This window comes from Myxine glutinosa, chromosome 7 (assembly GCF_964187855.1).
Source record: "Myxine glutinosa chromosome 7, kmMyxGlut1.1, whole genome shotgun sequence".
Taxonomy (NCBI): domain Eukaryota; kingdom Metazoa; phylum Chordata; class Myxini; order Myxiniformes; family Myxinidae; genus Myxine; species Myxine glutinosa.
The window spans coordinates 57,140,458-57,153,338 of NC_136267.1; the positions used below are offsets into that span (position 1 = coordinate 57,140,458).

General features: G+C 42.6%; 2 protein-coding genes across 12 annotated transcripts in view; both read right to left on the reverse strand.

Moving 5' to 3' along the window:
* Nucleotides 1–12,881, reverse strand: part of LOC137431270 (uncharacterized) — a 917,646-nt gene that overhangs the window by 577,192 nt on the left and 327,573 nt on the right. The window lies entirely within an intron of this gene.
* The window catches only part of LOC144888143 (uncharacterized), a 1,118,715-nt gene that overhangs the window by 133,259 nt on the left and 972,575 nt on the right, over nucleotides 1–12,881 (reverse strand). The gene's annotated exons all lie outside the window — the stretch shown is intronic.

Below are 12,881 nucleotides of genomic sequence, written 5' to 3' on the forward strand. Positions count from 1 at the left end.
TGTAAGATTAAAATGATTGTCTTGGTTTGGCTGTCTAGCCGGCTATGGAGTTATATTTCTGGAGCACGGATTTCAAGGTGTGTGACAGGTGTGTGACAAGTGTGTCCCTGCAGGCAGAATCGTGGCAGCCTACATTCTGGATCGAATGGGCATCTGTGAGACCTTCCTCTTAGTACGTTGGGAGTTGCTGCTGTCTGTCTGTCTGCTTGTTTATCGGGTCACCTGTTGGAATGAATACAACAGAAGGGAGGTGGACGAGTTGTTCTGCTGTGAATGGTTGTGGGGGGGGGGGGGGGGGGTGTTGACAACATATTAATTGTTTGCCATTATGGGTGTTTGTGGGTTTAATCCTCACCAAATGTGAATGGAGGATGTTTTCACCTGTTTGTCTGTCTACAAACAAGATGTCTCATAGGTATGAAAATAATTGTTTCTTTGATATCGGTTGAGTGAGATATTTGGTTGGAGGAGGTGGGGAGGCGAGTTATCTCCAATAACTAGCTCTACGGAGCAGTGTTTGTTGTCAAGTCTCATATAATCTTGGTTAAAGTATATGTACAGACAAAAGCATACTTCGGTTGGTGGATGACTGGAAAAAAGAGGGAAAATGGTTTGTTTTGAAAATGCTGGCTTGTTCAAGAGTTGTCAAGGTCACAGCGCTTTGGTTGTGGTAGCTGGCTTTCACCGATTTGTGTGGGGGGGGGGGGGGGGGGGATAGGGGGAAGAACAAGGGATTGATGGCACTTTGATTTCGCAGCCTGGTGCGGTTGAGGCTGTGTGCGGGTTGCTGGTTGGAATCCAGTATTTTGCAGCACTGAGTGGTGAAGTTCGGTGGGAAATGAATTCAATGTTTGATGTATACTGTATTCGTTTGTTTAAGCAAAGCATTGGGATGCCACTCAATGTCAGAAGGAAACTGGAGAAATGAGAAAGGGAATTCTGCATGAGGGTGGCAGAATTTGCCCTCTTTTAACAAATGATTTTGTTGGCAAACTATTTGTTTGCATTTCGTTGTGTGAGCTGGCAAAGAGACTGTGCCAGTCTGATGAAGTGGTGTCCTTTAACAGTGAGTTTGAATCTGGTTGGGTTCGGGGCTTGTGGGTTGCCTCTGCTGTCTGTCTGCGAGTAGGACATCTCAGAGGGTTGTGACCGGACTTGAGCAGAACGCAGATGAAGCGGTGGCACCACCGCCTACTTGAGGTGCTCTAATCTCCTACTTGAGGGAAGGTAAGGTGGAGTTGGAGTTGGTGATTGCGTTAGAGTTGGTTTGCGGGGAGGTGCATTCTCCCAACTGCAAGACGATTTTAATTTCAGATTTTATTTTCAAACGGTTTTCCAGTATTTTAATTGGCTTGTCCAGGTATTGATAGGATGAGTGCACAGGTAATTATCAAAGGAAGAATACCAGTTGATTGTTGTTGTTTAACTACCAGTTGTTGTGATGTGAATTGTGTTGAGTTATGGCTGAAAAAAATATATTGCTGGTCTCTGGTCAGACCAAAGTTCCAGAATTGATGCGGCATGCGGTTTTTTTTTGAAAAGCATGGATTGCACATATAAAGGTGTTTTTTGTGGCCTCATGCCTTGCAGTCCTCCTCATCTGCCATGGCGCCGTCCAGAGAGAAATTAAATATAGCCAATGGGACTGGTAGGCCTTTTTTGTAAATAATCAACACAAGCTCAAGTTATTTTAAAATATATTTATTCTGAAAATCATTAAGTTCTTCAAGCATATTATAGACTGCCATTTCGTTCTCGAGATCGCCTCGCCGTACCGTTAAACATTCTAATGCATCGATCGCGTCAACACTGCGCATGCGCAAGTGGTCTAACAGGCCGATGGTCTCCCACGATCTCTTCTCCCAGTCTACCAGATTATCACAGACACTTACAACTTCATGATAAACGAGATAGGATCCAGGCCTAACTAACGAGACCACCCGCAGCACTTTAGGCCTTTTGATTGCTTCACACGAACCCGACAAAGAACGTCTTCGTTTCAATAAATGACAATATCTAGCCGATTGGATTCATGACGTCACGGCACACAACACTTCTCATATCTTTGGAACGGCTGGTTGGATTTGAACAAACTAAACGAAGTTTTGTCGAGCAGAACCATGCGTGAACGTCGATACCAATGGTGACCCTCACAGACCTGTATTTCCCGAGACAGCCTGCCGGCCCGGCAACAATAGGCGCGCGCTGTTGTAGGTTCCGTTGGAAATTTGAAAAAAAAAATTGTTGACGCACAGGGTCAAAATCGATGCGCGCGCTGACCAGAGACCGGAAATATATTTTTCTCGGCCTAATGGAGAATATTTTTACACTCAGGATGTGATTGTTGAGATGTTTTGGATAAAATGGTGCAATAACGCAAATATATGGAAAATTGTGCTTCAGATTTAGGTTGCAGGAATGAGACGTTCCTGGGATGGCAGCGATACAGGATCATGTTTGCAAATATTTGTGTTTACCAAAAAATGAAGTTTATGATGCAGGAAGGCAACAGAGCAAGATGGAGAAAATGTGGTGAGTTTCTCCATTGGCAGACAATGATTGATGAGATAATGATTGGCAAAATCATGCATTGTTAGATGCAGGGAAATGATTTAAGGGAGGTGTGTTTGAAAATTGTTGAAGGCGAATATGGCATTTGGATTTCCAGACAGGACGCAGGGAATGAAGCTATAAATAGCCAGCTGTCTGGGAGATGAGGTAAATAAATGCTAATTCAGAAAATGGGGGTTCAAAAGATGGTTCATGGGCTGAGGGTCGCCTTGGGCCTCTTCATATGGATCATCATTGTCATTGGGGGTGCAGGGGGCCGAGGGAGTTTTGATCTGTGTGTGTGTCAGTAAGTTTGCAATGAAGGTACGGGGTTCTCCCTGTGTGGTCCGAGGTCAGGAGAAGGAAGCGAGAATGACCTTCAACCAGATACCAGTGGTGGCTGCAGATCTGGTTCCAGTCTGGGAGGGCCCATTGCTCGCTCAGGCGTCAGTGGACTTGTCAAACCTCCACGAACACCATTGTGATCATCTTTGAGTCATACTCATGCAATGCCCAATACAGCCAGGCTGACGACTTCAAGAGAAGTCTTCATTGGCATGTCCCCCAGCTCCTTTGGGGCTTTGGGGCTTTGGGGCTATGGAAGACCTCTACATTTGTTAGAGTCGGAGAGTTGTCGCAGACAGTCAAATTCAAACTTGTCCCTGACCCACTTAATTAATAAAATGTATTGAAATGACAATGAGATAGAAATAGTTTAGTTATTTGCTGAATCTTAATCGCACTATGCTATAAGTTCATAATGATCTTGTAGAAAAGGAGTAATTATATTATTAAGGATGTATGTATATTGTGCAATTACAAAAGGATATACAGACTTGGCATTTAATATGGAATATTTTTTTTGTGGGGGTGAACTTACTTTTCAAGATGCCTTAGAACCAAAAGTTCATTGGAATTATGTTGAAATTATTCTAGATTTTGTTAATGTGACCTTTAAAAGAAACAAAAAACACATTTGACATTTCGAAGCAAATAAATTGATCCTTGAAAGTGATGTGAACTGATATCGAACTCAATTCATGGACAGTACTGTGTTAAACTTCTGTACGTTTTCCAGAAGTATCTCTTTATTTTGCACATTAGCCAAAAAAAATTTCAACAAAAACAAATGTTAAATTATGACTGGGAATACGGACAGTAAAATTACAGTTCAGTACTTCGTGTAACCCCCACGAGCATTCAGGAGAGCATGTACACGTCGAGGCATGCTGTTCGCGAGATTTGCCAAGGTTTGGACAGGAATCGCTTGCCATGCAGTGACAATAATCTGCTGCAATTCACGCACAGAGGCAGGCTGCTCGTCCAAGTTGTCAATTTGACGCGTTAATTCTGCCCACAAGTTCTCTATCGGATTCATATCCGGGGACATGGCAGGCCACTCCATATGCTCTACACCACGGTCAGCAAGAAAGTGTTGGATCATGCGAGCACGATGAGGCCGTGCATTGTCATCTTGGAAGACAAAGTTTCCTCGAAAGGCTGCACGAGCAAATGGAAGCAATGTTTCTTCCAGAATGGCCCTGTACTTGAACTGGTTCAGGTTTCCATTCAGAACAACCAGGTCAGTTTTGCCCCCTGCATGAAAAGCAGCCCAAACGGTCACCACACCACCTCCAGCTTGGACTCTTGGCACAATACAATCTTTGTTGTAGGCTTCATGCACTTGTCTGCGCACTCGGTTGCAGCCATCTTGACGATAGACCAGAAATCTAGACTCGTCACTGAAGGTCACGTGATTCCAGTGTCCTGGCTGCCATTGACGGTGCTCTCTGGCCCACTGCAATCGGCGCTGGCGGTGTTGTCTGGTCAGGCGTGGGTTTCTCAGGGGACGCCTGGCACGAAAGCCTGCTTGAACCAGTCGTTGGTTGACTAACCTTCTGGATACAGGCACATTTGTCAGTTGCTGCCACTCAGCCCGAAGCCGATTAGCTGACTTGGTACGGCCATTGCAGACTGACCGGTGCAGCTGGCGATCATCTCTCCTTGTGGTTCTGCGGGGACGTCCTGGCCTCGGTATTGGAGTAGGGACACTCCTCTGAGCATTTCGTTTCAGGATCTTTGACACCTGACCTTGAGTGATGCCATACTGCCGAGCAATAGCACGCTGTTTCATGCCGGAATTTCGTAAAGCCACCACTCCATGACAAACAGCATTGTCAAGTTGACGGACCATCACCAGAGGAAGCGGCAATAACTTTTCTAGACGTGCAGCAGTTGTTTTCCACTAATACAGAACGCAACAACCCTTATATACCCGATTGTGAAGCCAATCGTCAAATGTACCTGTCCTTACATTTTGTCACGCCACCTGTGATATAATCCTGTTATTGACTTCTTGCTGCGAAAGACAATCAGTGACATGGTTCTTTTAACAAAGAAATCACCAAAGTGTAAAATAAACTCACCAGATTGATATACTGAGTTCAGAAAGTAAACCCAAGTCAAGAAAAAATATATAATCCATATTAAATGCCAAATCTGTATATGTGTGTGTGGAGGGCATGTGAGTTATTACCGCCATTCCATCTGTAAATGGATTCTCAAAGCGTGCAATATGAGCAGGAAGATTGAGCAACCACCGGATATCTGTGAGTTCGATCTTTTATCAGACTGGCAGATGCGCACGGAGACAGAATGTGGACACACCCTGAGTTGGTATGCATTAGGCCCTTTTGCTCTCGGGGCAATCTCAAGTACAATGGAAAACCGATCCTTATGGCGCCAAGAAGACGACCCCGTCCCCCAGATCTACCCCTCCCTAACCCCTTATCGGAATCCCTCGGCCCCCAATCTCCTCCCCCCGACCTCCTCCTACTGTGAAGACCCAATCATCATTCCCCTATTGTTCTGAATGATCTAAAATTAAGTTAAGTTCGCTCAATCGAGGAAGAATGCTCATTTCCGACCCGGGTCCTGTGCTGTGAATCCTGTGCTGTAAATTCTGTGCTGTGAGTTCTCGAATGTATTTCTGTTGTAATCAAATGAGTATTTTTCCCAGTGTTATTAAAATATTGACAAGTGTTCATGGCTTTGTCTATGTACACACAATAGTTATTCAACAGGGCTTTGGAGGCCCAGCTGAAGGAGATGGAAGCAGACATCAAGCGTCAGCAGCAAGTCACCAATGGCTTGGTCTGGACCTGGCCACATGACAAGCAGAAGTGGTACTGTGAGTTTAAGTCCAGAAATAAATAGCCATAGCAGGAGCTCCAGAACTTGCAACATGACTTGGATGCCTTCCCCACCATACCCCTTCCCCACCATACGCCTTCCCCACCATACCAGATTGCCCTTGACTAAAAAGAAAAGACAACTTGCAAAGCGAGCTGGTAAACTCCCCCATAAAGCAGCAAACAGTTGCACTGTACGACCCTTGCACAAGAACTCCATTCACCACTGTACGAGAGCCACCATCTCCCTATCTTTAACCCAGTACCCCATGCGCATTCCGGAAGAGCAAACAATGAAGATTGCCCCTTGCGCATTCTGGAAGATTGCCCCCTTTGATTGCCCAAATGGGGGAAAACGTCAAGAAGAGTGCCTTGTCTTAAACAATGACGTTGGTGGTAAAAACGGTACTTTAATATGCTGCACTGCTTTGTGCAACCACGAGCTTATTAACACCTGCTTCAACTGAAAATAAAGGTGAAATGAATGCCTGCTATTAACCTGAGATTTGCTTTGAAAAGGCCCATCCTAAGTAATGGGCTCCAGATCGCTTCTTGCGTTTGATTCTGTATGGGAGGCTTCGGCCCACACTATTTAATTTCAAATGACTATGAGAGATAGATGTTTCAAACGACATTGCTGTTTCATGCGACATTGCATTTCAAATGATTTCAAATGGCATTGCTTGTGTACATAGCCTCAGAATTATAGTCACGTGAAAAAGTAAGTGCACCCCATGTAAAATTCTACATATTTCAACATACAGCTATTTGATCTTCATTTCAACAATATTGATAGATAAAGGTGATATAATATAACAAATATCATGAAACATTTACATTTTGTAGTCCATTGTATAATTTAAATAAACATAAATGCAAATTTCGCTGGTGGAAAATGTAAGTACACCCCTACATTATCACTACTTCAAATACCTAAAATTAGAATCAGGTGCACTAGCTCAGGTGCAAATGATTAGAACATCGTCAGAGAGGATCTTGGAGGAACCTGTCTTGTTTAAACCTCAGACATTTCGTTTGGTTTGCTCTTTGTTATTGAAGTGAGCGGCGTCACCATGCCTAGATCAAAAGAGCTCTCTGAGGCCTTCAGAAAGAAGGTTATAGATGCCTACGAGTCTGGGAAGAGATTTAAAAAGATCGCCAAACAATTTGAAATCAATCATTCGACTGTCTGGAAGATCATCTACAAGTGGAGAAGATTCCAAACAACTGCCAACTTGTTCAGGCCAGGCGGCCCCAGCGAGTTCAGATTGAGAGCAGACCGCAAGATACTCAAAGAAGTCTCTAAGAACCCCAGAATGTCATCACGGGACCGACGGGGAAATCTTGCCACTGTTGATGTCAAAGAGCACGAGTCTACCATTAGAAAGAGGCTGCACAAATTTGATCTACATGGGAGGTGTGCCAGGAGGAAACCGTTGATGTCCAGAAAGAACATCAGGACAAGACTAAAGTTTGCCAATGAACACCTAGGCAAAGACCAGCACTTCTGGAACAATGTGCTCTGGACAGATGAGTCAAAGGTAAAATAACTATTTGGCCACAGTGCCAGAAGACATATTTGGCGAAAACAAAAGACAGCATTTGACCACAAGAACCTGATACTAACTGTAAAGCATGGTGGTGGAAATATTATGGTTTGGGGCAGCTTTGCTGCATCAGGGCCTGGGCAGCTCATCATTATAGAATCCACTATGAATTCTTCATTGTACCAGAGGGTGCTTGAGGATAATGTGAGGCCATCTGTCGGAAAGTTGAAGCTCAACCGAAGGTGGACCTTGCAACATGACAATGACCCTAAACATACCAGTAAATCCACCAAGGAATGGCTTAAAAGAAAGAAATGGAGGGTTCTGGAATGGCCCAGTAAAAGCCCGGATCTAAATCCCATCGAGATGTTGTGCTGTTGTGCAACACAGATGTTGTGATGTTGTCCCAGGGGGATTTGAAACAAGCTGTGCATGCAAGAAACCCCTCAAACATCGCACAGCTGAAAGAATTCTGCATGGAGGAGTGGGCAAATATTTCTCCCAGTTGATGTCAGAGACTGGTAGACAGTTATAAGAAACGCCTACTTAAAGAAACATTGTTTCTGCCAAAAGGGGCAATACCACCTATTCGAGCCAAGGGTGTACTTACTTTTTCCACAGAAGGAAATGGCATCTCTGTTAATTTTTTGTTGAATAAATTATTGCAAAGTCAATTTTTCATTGTTTTTTGTTAAATTAGGTCACCTTTATCTATAGATACTGTTTAAATGAAGATCAAATATTGATATGTCCACATATGTTAAAAAGATTTTAAAAAACATTTCATGGGGTGTACTTACATTTTCCACATGCGAAATTTGCATTTATGTTTATTTAAATTAAACAATGGACTACAAAATGTAAATGTTTCATGATATTTGTTATATTATATCACCTTTATTTATCAATATTGTTGAAATTAAGATTTCATATGAAGAAGATAGCTGTATGTTGAAATATGTTGAAAAAGTCAAAACTTTACATGGGGTGTACTTACTTTTTCACGTGACTGTGGAGGCAGGCCAATATTTACTCAATCATTTATCTTTCTTCTTCTTCTTCCTCTATAGGTCTAAATGATTATAAGGGGTTAAGGGGCTCATAAGAGCTATTTGAATACCATCTGAGATTTATCGCCCAAGCTTCATGGTTAAGGACCTGACCCACCCTACAGCTCGTGTGAAAGTTCCCTTCAGCAAGGATCTTCACCTCATCAAGAGAAAGATAACATCAAAGATAGTAGACATAATATACTTCTATGAGAAATCCCCAGTGGGGCCACAGGTGATAATGAAATATCTTTTCTTTCCTTTCTATTTCTTCCTTTCCTAAAAAAGAAAAAAGAAAAAGATATTTAGTATCAAAGGGAGGCTTGTGGGGGATTCCAGTCAAACCCCATTGCGAGGAATTTCACATTTGGCCCTGTTTGAGAAACCCTTGAGCAAAGCTGGCAAATTACCCCTGGTCTGTGATAAGGGGTGTTGCAAAATAAATGATACTTTTTTCTCCAAAGATGAAATGAAGTTTCAATCGGATGAAAATCCAACCAAAGGCTTTATTTCATTCAAAAATTAAAAACTCACGTTTAATACGCGTCCATATGTCCACCATTAGCTTCAGAAACCATTTGACGTTGACTTTTGAAAGATTTCAGCAAAGACACGAACATTAGTCGCAAATACGACGGAGACAACACGCAGGCAACGTGCACGACACGTCATGATGACGCACGCGAAATATGAATTCAAAAATCGCGGACATGTGGTCAATACAATCTGGGGGGAAAAAGTATCATTTATTTTGCAACATGTCGGGTCAATACAATCTGGGGGGGTGTGGAAGCATCATTTCTTTTGCAACACCCTATATAGTCCATGAGCCAGACAAAATTTGAGTATCAAATTGGCGGACTAATTCCCACTATGATTTTTAGTTACACACATGTATGACGTCCATGAAAATGAGTGATGGACATTTCAAATGAGTATCTTAATGCCATTTCCGACGCCATCTTTAAAAATTTAAACCATTTTTATACATGTTTGCCAAGTATTTTGCTTAAAAATGCTTGGAAAAATGCCTAAATTTGTTATTTTTAAACAAGTCACTCGCAGAAGTTGTCTATAAAAGTTGGTTAAACCAAATTGGGACAGATAGATTGAGATTTTCAGTAAAGGTAATGATTACCGACATGAGAATATTAGTCATAACTACTGTAGCCTCCGCGTTTTTGGTGAAAAACCTAGTTTTTTGTTTGTGTGCCCAAATTCTAAAACAAAATTATGGTGTAGGGGAAATAAAAATAGGCATAACGTTTGAACCACACAAGATAGGCGAACATATTACCATTCATAATGTGTGTCTTGAAGCCCTCTACGCATTGCATTAATTAATATGTAAATTGGATCAGTAATTAGGTCACCAGGGGTCACAAGGTCACGAAATTCAGGCACTACTGAAAATGAGTACATCGTCCAGCAAAAATTAAATTTAAAAATCGGTTACACACATTTTCACAGTTTTGTGCTTCTATTCTTCAAAGATGAGACCCTTACACCCGTTGGATGAGAAACTACTCTTCTTTGCGGGCAATCTGTGTGTAGTTTTGCATTGGTTTTATTATGCTTTGATTATGTCGTAGTTTCTATTGAAATTACTGTATGTACTCTTTCTTTGTTCTTGTCGTATTAAAATCGTCTATTCAACGTATTTATGCCTTTGTCTTTATCAATCCTGGTTGATTTCGAGGGCTACATGTTTTGCTAGAAATGTATTGAGGACACAATATTTTATATTTATATTGGTATTATTTTCAGCTGAAGGAAAAAGATATTGCTTTTCAGATTTGTTTAGCTAGATTCACATTTCAACTGCATATACAAGTATGGTAATTTTCCCCCATCATTTTCTCATTTCAGATTGCATGGATGACGATTAGATCTTCTGCCCAAAAGTGCCATTCCACCTATATATACATGGTTTATAAACAATTTTGAAATGTCTCAATCGGAAGTAATGGTTAAACGGAGAAAGCTGGAGCATGGGACAGGAACATGTATCATTTGCAGCAAGAAATCAGCCCTGCATGAGTTGAGCAAGCCAAATGACAACGACTCATGGCAGACACTTTGCAATGCAGCGACCATACGAAATTTTAAACCCATTCTTCAGCTTGCTGAAGAGAGCCCAGCTGAACTTCCGCATGTTCCAATATACTATCACAGGGCTTGCAGGTCAGACTTTACACACAAAAAGTCATTAGCTAAGTTTCAAGAGCAATCCAACAGTTCTTTGGCAAATGTGCCCGATACTGCGCCCAGACGATCTTCCAGAGATGAGCCGTCATCTAACGAGAGAGTGTATGAAAAGAAATGCATCTTTTGTCTGCGGGTGTCAAAGTATATCAAGGGAACACGGTCGAGAGAGGCTCTTAATCCAGCTGTTGAGCTGCGGTCAGACAAAACCGTGAGGGAGGCTGCAATCAACCGTAATGACGACAGAGTGTTGGCCGTGACTGCAAGAGTCACGTAGTTGCAGCTGAGGCTCATTACCATAAATCGTGCTACCGAGATTACATGCGTCCAGAGAGAAGAGAGCAACTGCCAGCTGCAGAACCGAGTGAAGAAGACTACATTCAATATCAAAAGGTTGAGACAGCATCACTAAAAACTGTGTTTGAATACATCCGGAACAATTTATTTTCAAATCCAAGGATTATTCCACTGCTCGATATCACAGCCAAGCTTGTGTCATCAATGGCGTCTGCAGGCATAAGTGAGATTACCAATTCCACCAAGAAAAATATCCGGTGCAGTATAGAGATGCAGTTCTGCGATTCACTGACTTTCTTCACAGAGAACCGTCACGTTTACCTAATGCCTGATAACCTAACCAAAACGATGTTAGCTGCTGAGTTGATCCACGTGAAATCAAAGCTGGAAACATTTGAAAAAGCCAGTAATGACAACATAATTGTCCAAGCAGCCATGTCACTGCGAGATGAAATTAAAGCCGCTCCCTTCAATGACAATTGGCCTCCTCAGCCAGCAGGCCTCACTCCAGATTATGTGAAAGTTCCACCGACTCTACAGAGATTTTTGAGAATCTTACTTGGTGGAAGTGAGAACGGCTCTGCTCGCATAAATAGACTAACATGGTCGATGGCACAGGATGTCATCACTGCAGTAAGTGTTGGCACAGTGAAAATATCAAAACATGTCTTGCTTCCATGGGCTATCAAAACACTAACTGGTAATGTTGAGTTGATCAAAATCTTGAATAGACTCGGACATGGGTGTTCATACATCGCTCTGGCTCTGGAAGAGATTGACACAGCACTCTGTATTGACAAAATAGCAAGTGTTAACAGCGATGATGTTTCTCTTCCTTCAGATGTGCACCACTCTGTCCCGACAGTATTAGCGTTTGACAACATTGACAGGTTAGAAGAATCCCTGAGTGGAGGTGGAACATCACATAGAATCAATGGAATCATTGTCCAACCAAAATCATTTTCGTGTATGCCCGCACAGAAAACATCTGTTGTTGATAAACAAGAGAAGAAACGATCCATTAAATCATCGGATAAACTGCTACCAGTGCATAGTGTCGGGAAAAGAAAAGGTCCGCCAGCAATACAAACAGCTGATTTGGCTGGAACTCTTGAAGATGCAGCTTCTAAAGCACAGAGGAGAAACCACTTGTGGGTGTTGACGCGTTTGCTCGACCCACTTCATCAGAAAGTCAGCTCATGGACAGGTTTTAACATCATGACAAGGGGTCATGTGGAGGTGATGGAAGATGTTGTAGGCTATCTGCCCTCTATAAATGCACCCGCAACAGAAATGGCAACAGCGCAGGAGATTCTCTCCAATGCTTTAAAGATCATGTCTTCACTCCATCTTGAGAACATTGCAATGGTACTCGATCAAGCTCTGTTTGCTCAGACAACTGAAATAGCTTGGAAGCATCCCACCCAGTATGGAAAAATTGTGCTCATGATGGGAAATTGCCATACCATCTGTAACTTTATGTCCAGCATCGGGAAAATGTTTAAAGACGCAGGACTTCGTGACCTGTCTGTCGAATCCGGCGTAATAGCCGAGGGATCCATCAACAAGGTATTGGAAAGCAAACAGTACAACCGCTCTGTTCGTTTCCACAAGTTGACATACGGAGCATTGGTGCGGCTTGCGTGGAATGGATTCCAGAATTGGTTGGAATCACATCACCCTGAAGATACTCACAAGCTGGACAACACCAACCACACACTATACAACATTAATATGAACACTCGTCATGAAACTCTTGCTGCAGCAATGGCCGACGACTCTTGCACATATATCATGGACTTGTTTGTGGCCTATCTGGATGTCCTGCGTCACAGTCATGGTCAGCTAGCACAGTTTTGGATGATGTACATCGATATGGTCGAGATCTTGCTCGGGCTATTGAGAGCCGACAGAGAGGGTGACTGGACTCTCCACCTAGCTTGTATTAAACAGGTGATCCCTTGGTGCTTTGCTCTGAGCAAAGTGAACTATGCCAGATACCTCCCAGTGTACTATGCACAGATGACACAGCTTGAAAAAAC